This window comes from Carassius carassius, chromosome 10 (genome assembly GCF_963082965.1).
Source record: "Carassius carassius chromosome 10, fCarCar2.1, whole genome shotgun sequence".
Taxonomy (NCBI): domain Eukaryota; kingdom Metazoa; phylum Chordata; class Actinopteri; order Cypriniformes; family Cyprinidae; genus Carassius; species Carassius carassius.
The window spans coordinates 35472520-35487988 of NC_081764.1; the positions used below are offsets into that span (position 1 = coordinate 35472520).

General features: G+C 46.0%; 1 protein-coding gene across 1 annotated transcript in view; it reads left to right on the plus strand.

Annotated features, from left to right (window-relative positions):
• Positions 1 to 9198: 9198 nt before the first annotated feature.
• LOC132152221 (beta-1,4-mannosyl-glycoprotein 4-beta-N-acetylglucosaminyltransferase-like) overlaps positions 9199 to 15469 on the plus strand; it is a 15947-nt gene continuing 9676 nt past the window's right edge. The window contains exon 1 of the mRNA XM_059561034.1: positions 9199 to 9681. The gene's annotated coding sequence lies outside the window, so the exon portion shown is untranslated. The remainder of the gene's footprint in view (positions 9682 to 15469) is intronic.

Genomic DNA, 15469 nt, shown 5'->3' on the forward strand with positions numbered 1-15469 from the left:
CCTTGCAACAGCTTTTTTTAAGATTATTTATATATCTTTAGAGTATGGTTTCATTGGTATTAACTTTTTTATTTTTAGAATGTGTTTTCATTTTAATTTTAGTTTGTTCTTTTATTTTTGTGTTTGTTTTTTAATAAAAAAAAAAAAATATATATATATATAATCAGTGTTGGGAAGGTTACTTTGGAAATGTAATAGGTTACAGATTACAAGTTACCCTATTTAAAATGTAATAGTAGTGTAACTTTTTTAATTACTTTAATAAAGTAATGTAACTAATTACTTTTGAGTACATTTTGATTACTTTTATAAATTTCTAATGAATGTTAATTTGCAACTGTTAATCATCTTCAACCATTTTACACCATGCAGGTTTAACCTTAAAGTAGAGCTCAATACTGTCAGACTTTCACCATCCTTCATCACTTAAATTAAGATGATCACATTTGAACACATTCACCACACAATCAGACTTTATTACTGCCTTTTACTTAGAGATTGATCTGAAGTTCAAAGCAGATTTAAAATCAAAAGAAATAGTTTATAGATACTGTTTTTGAAACCAAATCTTTGCATAACTACAGGCATCTAACTGCATCTAACAATGGTTTGGGGAAAAATAGTTAATAAAAAAATAAAAGCATATACATCAACTCAAATACGGTTATCTAATAAGCATGTGTCCTATTTTGTGTACTAAACTCCTGAAACATTGGTGTATTTTTGAAACACTGCTGTCTCTTTGTATATGATATGATGATAGTTTCTCAAAATAAGTAAAAAATGCTCATGAAGTGACTGTTCTAGAGATTAATTTCCATGAGGGGCGGACTGGGGGAAAAAATAGGCTGGGAAATCTCACACTCATACACCCACAACCCATTCTGTTATATGGACAACCCTATTTTGTGTATGGACCTGACATGAAAAAGATTTGAATCCTTAGGTTGGGGACATGCAACGTAATTAAGAGTTCTCTCCTGAACTGCACCTTCACTTCCATTATCCACCCATCTCTCTCATGACTTTAATACTGAAGATTTTTATTTGACTTTTACCATGTTTTGTAAGTGCAATTTTGTTTTTTTGGCAAATGAATTACCACTTGTATTTATTTTTACTACAAATTCCATAGTTAAACCACGGTTAGTGCCATACCATAGGCTATATTAATTTTCCTAAAGGTTGTGTTTTTGTATGCACTAGCTCCCCCTAAACCTATGATCAAATATGATGATTTGTCTGCTAACTTATTACTGTAACATTACAATAGATATTAATGACGTCGTTTATACAGTATTTTGAGTGAGTGTGAGCAGTGTGCTGCTGCTGCTTGACTAAGTAAACAAAGACAAAACTACATTAGCATATTTACAGATGAAACTGACCTGCACCTGAAACCCTGAACAGAAGTGTCGCTTCTCTGCTCCAGCTGTGCGCTTACACAGTCCACTCCGGTCTCTCTCTCTCGCATTGATTACTCGGAGTCTGATCCAAACCGTTCGGCGGAGGCGCGGAGAGCGCGCGAGCCCAACCATTGCCAGTCACGACTAACCGATTCATGATTTATTAGAGATTTAATTATCGAATGGCGGATTATCGGAAATAATCGCTTTAGTATATTCGGCCTGCAATTATACAATAACAATATTAAAGTAGAAGGCCAAATCGTCTGCCAGGCCACCGGGAATAGTCCCGGTTCTCCCAATGTCCAGTCAGCGCCAGATTTCCACAGACACGCAGAACGTGCAGGATTCATATTCAGTCTTTTTGCGGCTTAATATTCACAGACATCAGTCCATATCGGGTTTTGATTCAAGTGTACTGACCTAATTTTGATCTATTCGTCCAAAATGTGGCATATTGCGTCATTATAGGCTGAATTCCATTTTTATGACTGGATTCTACGAATGTGTTTTCCGCTTCTCGGAGATTATGGAGATTATTATGGGCCATATGTCTTAGTGCAATTTGGGAAAGAAATAAACTGTATTTGGATGTGTGTAAATATTCAAATGTAATCCTCTTTGTAATCGTTACAATTTTCATAAGTAACTGTAATTTAATTACTCATTTTTTCTTAGTAACTGTAACTGATTACTGTTACATTTATTTTGTAATTAAATTACGTAACGCCGTTACATGTAACTAGTTACTCCCCAACACTGTATATAATTCTATTTAGCTTTACAATGTTTGGAAATCTGTCCTTTTCTGGAAGTTTTACAAGGATATCGTGAGAAATGTGTGGAAAAATCTAAAGAAGCCTTTGATCATCATTAAGCCTTGCACCAGGTTTGGTCTTAATTGACCACAAGGTGGCGCTATAATAAGTGAATTCACTGATCTCTCAGACTTCTTGTAAATTTCCTGGAAAACAGTGAGACTAATTATGCAATGCATCATCAGGATGTGTAAAAACACACATAAGTGTTGTTCTGATTCACTGTCCTTTCCTCGTGAGTGATGAGGTGATCACAGATGAAGGTAGAACCTCAGGACTGATCAGAGATTGAGTTTGGTGTGAATTAACATCAGTTTGCTTTTAATTCGTAGCAGCAAAACGTACTCGGTTACTAACGTAACCTCGGTTCCCTGAGATGAGGGAACGAGTACTGCGTAAGCTAGCTTACGCTATGGGAAAAGGTCCCCTTTTCTCGAGAATATGAAGCCAAAAATTATCCTTAATTTTTAAATAATGTAAAACGGAGTGCTGCAGCACAGCAGACCCAAGCGAAGCGGCTCGCGCGCTTATTGGCTGTGCTGCGGCAACTGCAGCAACCTATGGTGAGGCGGCGGAGAGTAACGAACCAATGGGGGCGCTTCGCGCCCATTGGACGTCAGAGCGCGCCAAAATAGGCGTGGCTGGAACTATATAAGCCACCGCTTCACCATAGGGATCAGGTTTTAAATCGACTGAAGCGATCACCCGGTCCGAGCACATAGCACGGCAGGTTACGCAGTACTCGTTCCCTCATCTCAGGGAACCGAGGTTACGTTAGTAACCGAGTACGTTCCCTTTCGAGAGTACTCTCGTACTGCGTAAGCTAGCTTACGCTATGGGAACACAATGTAAAACGCCGTGCGTGCTCGGGAACTTCGACCTGTCACAGCCCGAGGCGAGAGCTCGGGGCTTTATAGCAGGAGAAATCCCAGTCCCAACAGCCAACCTTAGTGAGCTTTATATAGGGAACGAAAAAAGGGGGACGTGATAAGGCTTAGCACGTCTATATAGAAAGTACCCTGGCCTGCAGGGCAGGGACTTGCAGATTATAGAATCTAATAAATGTGGACGGAGAGGCCCAGCCTGCCGCCGCACAGATATCATCCAGTGGTATCCCGCAGGACCACGCCCATGACGAGGCCATACCTCGGGTGGAATGGGCTCTGATGCCGAACGGGCAGTGAAGGCCCTTAGATTTGTAAGCCAGCGAGATAGTGTCTACTATCCATCGCGATAGGCTTTGCTTCGTGGTGGCGAGACCTCGGGTGCGCCCACCAAAGCATATGAAGAGCTGGTCCGACCTCCTGAATAAGGCGGAGCGCGCAATATAGGTTTTAAGAGCCCTGACGGGGCAGATGAAGCTCGCGTTGCTTTCGTCGCTTTGCGAGGAAAGGGCTGACAGCGAGATGACCTGCGCTCTGAACGGTGTTGAGAGCACCTTGGGGACATAGCCGTGTCTTGGTCTGAGAATGACTCTGGAGTCATTAGGCCCAAACTCGAGACAGTCAGCGCTTACAGATAGCGCATGTAAATCCCCCACTCGCTTGACTAAGGCCAGAGCCAGTAGAAAAGCGGTTTTGAGCGAAAGAAGCTTCATATCGACAGACTGAAGCGGTTCAAAAGGGGGGCCCTTTAAGGCCTCTAGGACCGTAGACAGGTCCCAGGAAGGGATTGAAGGGGGTCGGGGAGGGTTCATCCGACGAGCTCCCTTAAGGAAACGAATGACCAGTTCGTTTTTTCCCAGTGATAGGCCGGCCACCGGAGCATGAGAAGCTGCAATGGCTGCCACATACACTTTGAGCGTAGACGGGGATCTGCCCGCATCTAAACGCTCCTGTAGGAAGGAGAGTATCTCCGTCACGTCACATAAGTGAGGGTCTAGGTTCCGTGTCCCGCACCAGGTGGAGAACACTGACCATTTCTGCGCGTATAGGCGCCTGGTTGAGGGCGCTCTGGCTTCCGTAATGGTCTTTAACACTCCCTCAGGGAGGTTCCCGGGTACCCGTTGAGGGGCCATACATGAAGGGCCCAAAGTTCGGGGTGGGGATGCCAGAGCGCGCCCTTCAGCTGCGTGAGGAGATCTTTCCGCAGCGGTATTGGCCATGGGGCTGTACTGGACAGCTGCATCAGCTCGGAGAACCAAGGTTGGGTCGTCCAGAGTGGGGCTACTAGCAGCATAGCACATCTGCTCTTCCTGACCCGATCGATGACCTGCGGTAGCATCGCGACCGGTGGGAAGGCATAAAGCGGGCGTCTGGGCCAATCGAGGGCCAGCGCGTCCCTGCTCTTTGAAAAATATATTGGGCAATGAGCGTTGTCTTCTGAGGCGAAGAGGTCGACCTCTGCCCTGCCGAAGATGCTCCACATCAACTGAACCGTCTGTGGGTGAAGAGACCACTCCCCAGGGGGAACATTCGCCCTGGAAAGCATGTCCGGGCCCCGGTTCAGGATGCCAGGTACATGCGCTGCCTTTAGCGAGCGCAGATTGTAATGTGCCCATGTCAGAAGACGCTCGGTCAGGGTGTGCAAGGTTTCTGACCTGACACCACCCTGGCGATTTATGTAGGCCACCACTGACATGCTGTCTGATCTGACCAGAACGTGGTGGCCCTTTAAAAATGGGAGGAAAGCTTTCAGGGATAGTTCGACCGCTATCATCTCCAGACAGTTTATGTGTAACAGTCGCTCCGGGCTCGACCAGAGGCCGGAGGCAGACCTGCCCTCGTACAGGGCGCCCCAACCGAGGTTGGATGCATCTGTCGAGACTACTTTCCATTTCGAGACAGCTCCCGTGCTTACGCCTAACTGATACCAGTTGGCTATTTTCCAAGGGGCCAGAGCTGTGATGCAGCCGTGGGTCACCCTGATGCGCGCGCGGCCGGAAATCCAGGCGCGCGCTGGAACACGGTCTCTCAGCCAGCGCTGTAGTGGGCTCATGCGCAGCAGGCCCAGTTTGAGAACCGCAGAGGCTGATGCCATCAGACCTAGCATTTCCTGAAATCGTTTGAGCGGGTAAAGAGACCCGGCTTTGAACGACACGGCTAAATGCTGAATAGTGAGAGCGCGCTGTGACGTCAGACGCGCTGTACATGTCACAGAGTCTATGTCTATCCCCAAAAAGGAAATCCTCTGGCTGGGAGACAGAGCGCTCTTGACAGTGTTGATCGTGAGACCCAGGCATTCTAAATGGCTGAGGATCCAGGATCTGTGTGTCGTCAGTAGTTCCTCGGAATGGGCTAAAACTAGCCAGTCGTCGAGGTAGTTCAATACTCGCACTCCCCGCATTCTCAGGGGTGCGAGAGCGGCATCCATGCACCGTGTAAACGTACGGGGCGCTACGGAGAGGCCGAATGGAAGAACCATGTACTGATAAGTCTGCCCCTCGAAGGCGAATCTCAAGAATGGCCTGTGATGGGGTGCTATTTGAATGTGAAAGTAAGCGTCTTTCAGATCCACTGAGAAAAACCAATCCCTTGGGCGAATTTGCGCGAGTATTTGTTTGGTAGTTAACATTTTGAACGATCGCGTCATAAGCGCTTTGTTCAAATGTCTGAGATCTAGGATGGGTCTGAGACCGCCATCCTTTTTTGGTACGAGGAAGTAGCGGCTGTAAAAGCCTGACTCGCGCTGCGCAGGGGGGACAGTTTCTATCGCCCCTTTTGCAAGAAGGTTTATCAGTTCGGCGCGAAGGACGTGTGTCATTTCGCTTTTCACTTTCGTTTCGACCACGGCGCGAAAGCGCGGCGGTCTGCGAGCGAACTGGAGCGAGTAACCTCGTTTTATTATATTCAAAACCCAATTTGATATGCCGGGGATGGCCTGCCATGCAGCGGCTCGTGCGGCTATGGGTTGAATGTGCTTCGGGCACTGGCCGCCTGTTATGAGGGGACCAGTAGCTCGAGTATGCTGTGCTTGTGACACTGTGGTGACAGCGCTTATCTGTAGGGTTGCGCACTGAGAAGTGGGCACGCGCGCTACATTTAGAGCACCTCCGGCGCGAGCGGGAAGGTGGGCATGAAAGGAGACCCCAGTGAGTCTTTGTGACACTTGGGGGAGTGTGTATACATGTAGGGGTGCGTACTGTGTAGTGGGCACACTGCCTACATAGAAAAAGCTCTTTTTGTGCTTTATTGAGGTCGCCGTGAAAACGGCGTTTGTGTGCAGGCGTGCGTGCATTGTAACAGGCTCGTTTACTGCAGTATAGACATCTCCAACCGCCTTTAGTGAGGGGATTGGAGGAAGCATGTGAGGTTTCTTGTGTGGTGGTCCGGCCGCAGCGGGACTTAACCACGGTCTTTTCAGCCCGAAGGTCAGGAGGGCTTCGGAGGCTCGGGGTTCAGCACAATCCTGGGCCGAGGTCCCCGTCTCTCTGGCGGTTTGCGGCTCGTAGAGCGAGAGCGGTGCTGGGTTTTGGTCGCTGGGCGAGACTGTAAGTCTGGCTGCGATGGCTTCGAGGTCTGAGGGGGCGGCGCATTTCTACGGCGTCCCGCAGCAGAGCTAGAGCGTTTCGGCAGGAAGTGTCTCATTGCCTGTGACGTTTTCTGAGCCTCAGTGAAGCGTTCAGCGAAACCCTTAACCGACTGGCCAATGAGGCCGGAAGGCGAGATAGGAGAGTCGAGAAAGGCGGATTTGTCGGCGTCTTTCATCTCCGTGAGCGTGAGCCAGAGGTGTCGCTCTAAAACAGCGAGGCTTGCCATGCTTCGGCCGATCGCTTGTGCTGTGGTCTTTGTCGCACGCAGGGCTAGATCAGTAGCGCTGCGGAGATCTTTAAAGTCATAGGTATCTGGGGCAGACTCGTCCAGGTTACGGAGAAGTCTGGCCTGAAAAACCTGCAGCACAGCCATGGTGTGTAGAGCCGAAGCAGCTTGACCAGCGGAGGTGTAAGCTCGGCCAGCGAGAGCTGAGGTGGTGCGGCACGGCTTGGATGGATGCACAGGCTTCGACCGCCATCCAGCGGCTGAGGGCGGGCAGAGGTGTGCAGCAATAGCCTCCTCGAGAGGGGGGAGGCTCTCGTAACCGTGGTCTCGGGCGCCGTCGACAGAGGAGAGCGCTGACGAGACAGAAGTCTTCAAGCGTGCGGAGAATGGGGCTTTCCACGACTTCGTGAGTTCATTGTGAACTTCCGGGAAGAAGGGGGCGTTTCTTTGCGGAGGGGCCGAAGGGCGCCCCTGCAGGAACCATTCATCCAGCCTGCTTTTAGCGGGCTCGTCTGGAGGAGACCAGTCGAGCTGAAGGTCGCTGACAGCCCTTGTAGGCACGCGAGTAAGCTCCGCGTCGATATCGACGCGTTGTCCGGTGCAGCTGGGTGCTGTAGAGGGGGGGGGGTCCGCAATGGAGCCCGACCATTCCTCACTACTGGACGTGGCGAGAGAAAGGCTGTCGTGTCTGTCCTCTTCCGCCTCAGGCGCTCAGAAGGAGAAGGGGGCGCTGGTGAGCAGGGACTGGCGCTGCTCGTCCACGAAGAGGACAGGCGAAGGAGAGAGAGCGGGCGAGGCACGCGGGGAGTGTTCCGGCGTGAGCTCGCGTGTAGCAGTATGCTCAGGCATTCTCTGATCGCGGCGTTTCTTACGCGGCACTTGTGAGAGAAGAGGCGGAGCGGGTGGAGCATCGTGGCTGGTTTGAGCTAATCGAGCCCGCAGGGTCGATATAGCCATGTCGTCGCACTCAGGGCAGCCGCCCTTGAAGAGTGCGCTCTCAGCATGCTCGCGGCCCAGGCAGGAGACACAGATGATGTGGCGGTCCTCGCTGGGCAGAGGGCCTCGGCAGGAAGCGCAGGCCCGAGGCATTTGAAACAACGCCTCGAATTCTGGAGGAAAAAAGTGTGATGCAGCGGCAAACACACTAGCTTTGAAAAGGATATAGTCACGCCGGATGGCGCAGCAGGAAGCGAGTGCTGAAGGCGGCGTCGAGATGAAGCACGAGCCGGCGTCCACAGATCTGCGTTGCAGTGCTATCCCGCTGAGAGGCTTTTCGACGGCGTGTAGAGGCTTCTCCGGAGAAGACAGCGAAGTGCAGGTGAGATCGCTGAAGGAGATGAAATCTGATCCCTATGGTGAAGCGGTGGCTTATGTAGTTCCAGCCACGCTTATTTTGGCGCGCTCTGACGTCCAATGGGCGCGAAGCGCCCCCATTGGTTCGTTACTCTCCGCCGCCTCACCATAGGTTGCTGCAGTTGCCGCAGCACAGCCAATAAGCGCGCGAGCGGCTTCGCTTGGGTCTGCTGTGCTGCAGCACTGCGTTTTACATTATTTAAAAATTAAGGATAATTTTTGGCTTCATATTCTCGAGAAAAGGGGACCTTTTCCCATAGCGTAAGCTAGCTTACGCAGTACGAGAGTACTCTCGAAAGGGAACGTCAGTGTCAGGTGATTCGCCAAAGTCAAGCTGAAAGATTGTTCAAACGAGACAGATTTGAATGTTTTCATCAAGATCAGAGATGGTTGTCAACCGCCAAAGATTTAACTCTTTTAAATTTAAACAACATTTATTCAAACCCGTTTAACTTCTTGTTGGTTTGCCATTTTTGCAAAATGTTTGACCATTCTTCTCAAAATAACTCTGGGAACAGGGTCGAATGACTGATATGAGGACTTATAACACCGCAGATTTTTGCAGAACGTTCAAAACATCCAGGTTTGAAACGTTTAAAATACGTTTTTCTTGGTTATTTTTGCCAACGTTATGAGAACGTTACTTCTGAGTCTTCTTAAAACTATCTAAGACCAAGATCGAACTAAAATGTAAAAGAAACGTTCCATCAACGATGTACAAGTAACGGTTTTGTGCTCACATTTGCCGAACGTTCTATAAATGTTACAGATCGAGTTAAGTGTGAGAGAAGCTGCCAGAACGTTCGCTGTTTGATGTGAAATGATACATTTTACAGACATCTGGTGCTTTTAAAGCCACTTCGTTTCATGCGAGGTTCATTTAATGTGAGATGAGTGTTTTTGGTACACACAGACGCGCATCTCATCGCTGCTGAATCTGATGAACGCGATTAAATCCGTGATTGCTGGTGAATAACGTGCTCGTGTGGAGGATGAAGAGCTGGATGATGCTGAAGTGATCCTCTGGTTGTCGCACTCGGTGTGTGTTTGTGTCGGTGGTCCGGAGGGCGGAGCTGCGGGTCTCTGCGCCCCCGGTACCGACGGACACACCGATCACTGCTGGGCGGAAGAGCGTCATTTGAGCAGAAAACAGACCGCGAGAGAAGCAGCGCGGACGGATATCAGGCGCGGATCGAGAGTGATTTCTCTTTCGTCTGCAGCGGGATGGTTTTAAACGCGGACGCCCGACACGAGCGCGATCCGCCCGCTACACCGGCCGAGCGTCACTGAAGCACCATCCGCCCTCCGCGACGCGTCCGACCGCTCCGATGGGAACAAAAGCCTCGCTTTCACCTCCACCCTGAGACCGCATCCGCAATGAACAACTAGAGGAGCGTCAGGCGATGGGTGAGACACACACACACACACACACACACGGACAGACGGGTCGGTGGATGGGGAGCAGCATCTGCTCGGTCAAAGAGAAACGGTCAGACGAGCTGAGAACACGGGCGTCTCATTAACCGCTCTCTGCTGCTGTTTATATCACTGATGCTGATTCGCTTCGGATCGGATGTGCATGGTTTGACTCCGGAGTCTGCTGTTTGACGTCGCGGATTATGTTATCAAAGCCAAATATTTAGCCAAGTGTGTAAATGTGATTTAAATATGTGTCTGAATCATTGTGTTCGGGCCTCTGAAGATGCTGTCCAGATTCTAATGCGATTTGACTCCAGATCTGTGTGGAAACATCATATCAGATGACTAATTGTGTCCAATTCATGATTAACCCCCCAAAAATAAGAAAGTGTGTTTTGTTCACAAGTAAAATGAAACCTGTTTTTAGCTGCTGTATATTTGGGCTACTGATGTTGATTCGCTTCCGCTCAGATCTGATGTGGGTTTGTCTCCAGAGTGAGCTGTTTGATGCAGGTTGTGTTATCAGCGTTCAGCTGGCTTTTGCATCTGGTCAAGCGTGTAAATGTGTGATATAAACTCTGCAACAGTGCAACCCTGCAGGCCTCCGAAGACGGTTTAGATTCTGACGCGATTTGACTCCGGATCTGTGTGGAAACATCATGTCAGGTGCCTAAATGTGCAAACAACGTCTCTGACTCATAATTCAGAAATTATGTTTTGTACGAGGAAAGTGAAGCGTATTTTTTGCATGACTTGGATTGCAACATATTTGACCATTTACTGTTATTGAACATCAGGAGGTTTTAGTTTGGAGTTTTTAATTCTTCTAAATTCTCATTCCACTCAAAGCCGATTATCATTAGATTCTCAATATGCCCAAAAAAGTAACTCTTACATATTTTATGCAAACATTATCAGACTGTACAGAGACTTTATGATTTAAAGAAGATCATTCAAATATGTAAATTTAAATAAAAGTCTTTGCATTACATTATTGAGAATCTGATGCAAAATCGGATGGAAATGTGCCGACTTGTCATGAAAATGACATGAAAACAAATCATCCTAATGGAAAAATCTAACTGGGCTTCATTTCTTATCCATTTCTCTCTTGTGGGTCGAGCTGTGGCAGGTTTCCTGTGGTTCTCGTGGAGCACACATCAGAACACAACGGTGTGTGTGTGTGTGTGTGAACACGCGGTGAGCAGATGTTGAGGCTCGTGTCTTCTTCAGCTCATATGGTGTGTAAGATAACAGACAAACACCGAGCTGATGAAGTCAACATCTGGAGGACCGTGTGATCAGGATCTGTGTGTCTGTACACTTCGTGTGTCTGTGCAGATCGTGTGTAAGATCATCTGAACACACATCTGATTAGAGTTTGAGTGCTTTAGATGCTCACTTCTGCTCGTCTCATGTTATAATAGTCAAATCAAAAATCAAACTCCTTGATCTTCTCAACTCATATTTCCACCGAACTCCACGCTTCTCGTCCTGCACAGATTAATTCAGCATGTGAGCACAAAAGCACACACGTTTCAAGCAGCACAGATGCTGTTCTGAATCATTTACTCAGAATCACTGATTCATAAATGAACCGAATCTGCGGTGGTTTCTTTTGGATCCGTTTCTGCTGACTGAGTAACAGACGAAGTAACTCAGTATTGTGTCTGAGTGTTGTTAGTCACTGATCATGTGCACATGTGGAACTAAACGCACGTGAGACGGGAAGAGAAGGGTGGGAGATGAGCACGAAAGAATTCCTGACAAGATTCATGTGAGACTCATTTCTTCCTTCAGCATTTTACTGCATCCTACAAACAAACAAAAACTATGCTTTCTCTCTCTGCTATGTTTTATTTTTTGTCTTTTCTTTTGCACTCATATTTGTGAAATAAATTTCATAATAAGTAAATACTGATTTATTAGATTTAAATAAAAAAATTAGTACATTAGATTCCAAACACTCCATTAAGTAAAATCCACTTAAATCGGCTCTAAATTCTGTCCTCATTTACTTCCTTCTGTTCAACAGAAATCAAGAGATTTGAAGAATGTTGCTAACCAAACAGTTGACGGTAGCCATTGACCAATATAGTATGGAAGTCAGTGGCTACCGTCAACTGTTTGGTTAGCAACATTCTTCAAAATATCTTCTTTTGTAAATGATGCATATTTTCCATTTTTGGTTGATTGTCTCTATCTAAATTAAAATGAAAGTGAATAAGTACATATCTAATGGTTTTTAAGGAAAGTGTTTAAACAACACTTATTTTAGAAATGGCATCTGGAGCTCAGCGACAGCCACAGAAACATTAAACACTAGCAGCTCTTGACTCACAAATGCATAAAATAACACTTTATTTCAACATTTACTCTTCCTATTGAGTCTTTTGCTAAGCATGCTGGGAACTAAGAATCCACCCGTGCAGCTGCAGTTAATGCAAAACAAATGATTCATACAGTCCAGTGCTGCTTCAGATCATTTTACTGAAGTAAATGCATTTAAATAAACACATTGTTCCAGTGCACAGAGAGAAAATCTCAAATGAAGAGAAAAGTTGTGTTTGGTGTTTTACTGCATGTATAGACGATGCAGCTGTCCTTGACGGTTTGGTCCAGAAGATTTTATTGTCGTATTTGAGGTTCAGATGAAGCGGTGGTGTGTGTGTGTGTGTGTGTGTGTGTGTGTGTGTGTGTGTGTTTGGTGTCTCGTTACAGCTGTGTCCTGGACACACCTACTGCAGCCAAAATGGTGCTGACCTGTTTCTGACCTCTGAGTGTAAGCTGAGCGATGCCTGATGGAACGTTCCACTCGCTTCCCGTCAGCAGGGGGGATCGTCCTGTACACTCAAACACACACACACACACACACTCCTCCAGCTGTGCACTTCCTCTTCTCTGATGACTGCTTCCTGTCCCAGAGCCTCCTGAGATCCTCTGTCCAGCCCAGTTAGAGTAATAACAGATTCACTGTGTGTTCATCTGAGTGTGTGTGTGTGTGTGTGTGTGTGTGTGTGTGTGTGTGTGAGTGCCAGTCACAGCACATCTGAATGCATTCAGTGTGTTGGGCCAATCAGATGAGCTTGTGGGCGGGGCTATGACAGAAATAGAGCCTGGAGTTTCCCGTCAGTTATCAGAGTCATGAAGGTTAAATAGAAACCTCTGATTTACATGAAGAGAAGCTGTTCACCCAACCAACAGAAATATGTTCTGTAAACTTGCTGTAGTTGTTAAGTTATAAAAAAAGGTTATTTCTGTACGTTACAAACATCCTGATTTTAGAATGTTCTTGATTAAACAAACATTAGGGGAACATTCCATTTGATCATTTGGCAAACATTACGCTGCTTCAGATTTTTTGGAACTCTTGATTCTTTTTCAGGATTCTTTTTGATGAATAAAAAGCTAAAAAGTAGAGCATGTATTTAAAATAGAAATCTTTCCTAACAATATTTCAATAGTTTGGGGTCAGTAAATTTGTATTTCTTTCTTTTTTTGAAAGAAATAAAAAATGTATTCAGCAAGGATGTGTTAAATGGTTAAAAAGTGATCGCAAAGATTTACATTGTTAAAAATGATTTATATTTTGAATAAATGCTGTTCTTTTTAACTTTTTATTAATCAACCAATCCTGAAAATCATGAAAATAAAAATATATATTTGTCAGCACAACTGTTGATCATTCTAATAATAAATCATCATATTTTCATGATTTCTGATGATCATGTGACACTGAATGAAGACCGGAGGAATGATGCTGAAAACACAGTGGAGCATCACAGAAATAAATGTTGATGTGATCAGTGTTCACGTGTTCGTGGGAAGGCGGTGTCAGTTCTGTCTGATTCCTGCAGTGGAACACGTGTTGTGGTGTGCACTAGATGCATTCATCTGTAGGTGTTTCTTCCTCGGGTGTGAAAACGGTCTGATCACTGAGTGCAGAACACACTCTCATCAACAGCACACATTCATCATTCAGATGTGTTCACACTGCTGGAGGTGAAACTGGTTTAGAGATCCGGCAGGTATCACATTTATCCTCACTGCAGACCGCTTCTTCACAGCCGTCACTCCCATCCAAATGAAGTTTCTGATGCTTATTAAGGTCTTTATTTTAAGTGTAATTGTCTAACAACCCAGAATATACATTTAGGTTATGAAAGGTTAAAATGTTTATTAAATGTTGAATTGTCTGTTTTTTGTAATTATAATGTTATTTAAATGTTATGAAAGCAGTATTCTCCTAGCTTTATTTTCACTCAGAATATAATGTTATCCCAAGAATATTCCAAGAATGCTAAAATGTCCAGTCCAGTTCATCAAGTGCATCATAAGGACTGTATGCTAATTTAAATATTCAAATCACTGTTGTAATAATTAGAATGAGAATCAGCATGGCATTGAGAATAAATAGAAGCACAAACAAAGCCCGAAAGCAAAGTGTATGTTCATAATCATGAATGTTTAGTAGGAGTAAAATGTGTTTAATTGTCATGAAAATGACGTCACCATGGAGAAAAATCGTAATGTTCCTAAAACGAGCTTGGTTTGATTTCTGTGCCGTCTCTGATACGAGCGTTTGTCCGGCTGAGGTGCTGGACAGAACAGTGTTTGTCTGGACTGAGCAGATATTGAGCGGCTGGAGAATGAGCTCTATTGTACTGCACACACACACACACACACACACACACACACTGTCCAAGACTGAGTTTGGCTCCGGACACACTTTTGGTGACACATGACGTGCAACATACGTTTCCATGGTGACATACGTGACGCAGTGGGAGACTGTGGAGCTGTTCAGTCTGCCAGACCAACTGATGCATACACACACACACACACGGGTCACAGACGCTGTCTGGAGATCAGAGCTGTTAGTCAGTCGCTCATCTCTGACTTGGAGTGTGAGAGTGTGATCACATGCACAGTTTTCACCTGCTGGAGTGAAGGATCCAGAAGATCACACACACACACACACACGTGGGTGCAGGACATGTGATCTCCAGACAGGAAGAACACACCTAGCAGCTTAACACTTAAGAGCTCTCAGAAGACTGCAGAAACCCCTCCACAGCAGAGCAGCATGCTGATCAGTTCTGCATCACAAACCCATCATAAATCATAGCATGCCAAATGTGCAGCTTTCCTTTACAAAGTACACACACACACACACTCACTCATGCAGTGACATGCTGGATGTCCTTGAATGTTGACTGGGATTTGTTGATGGTTCAGCTTCAGTTTCCTCTCGTTTTCTTTGACTTCCTCCAGATACAGAGTGTTGCTTCACACACGCTGACTGTGAGTAAACACAGAAAACAGCCGTTTGATTCACTGCTGCAGCATCAAGATGAGCTGCAGTTTGACAGGATATCTGTGTGTGTGTGTGTGTGTGTGTGTGTGTTGTCTCATCCGCTCCTGTCTCTGAGGAATTCTGTTCTCTTATCCAAAATTCATGGAGTTTAATCAGCCGATTAGTTCAGTGCTTGGTAACAGATCCTGTTTGGGAATGTGCCCAACATGCTGCTTTCTGACCCCAACGTCCACTAAATGACCTAAACACACACACACACACACTGGTTTCCATGTTTTATGGGTTCATTTCATAGGTTTAGTGTTTTTTTTTCTACTGTACACACTGTATGTTCTGTCTCCTTACTCAAACCCTACCTGAAACACACACCACAGGAAGTGTAAACCTCATAAACCATGTTTACGCTGCAGTAGCCATGTCATTCTACACATATGTCCTCATTAACCATAAATGCCAGGA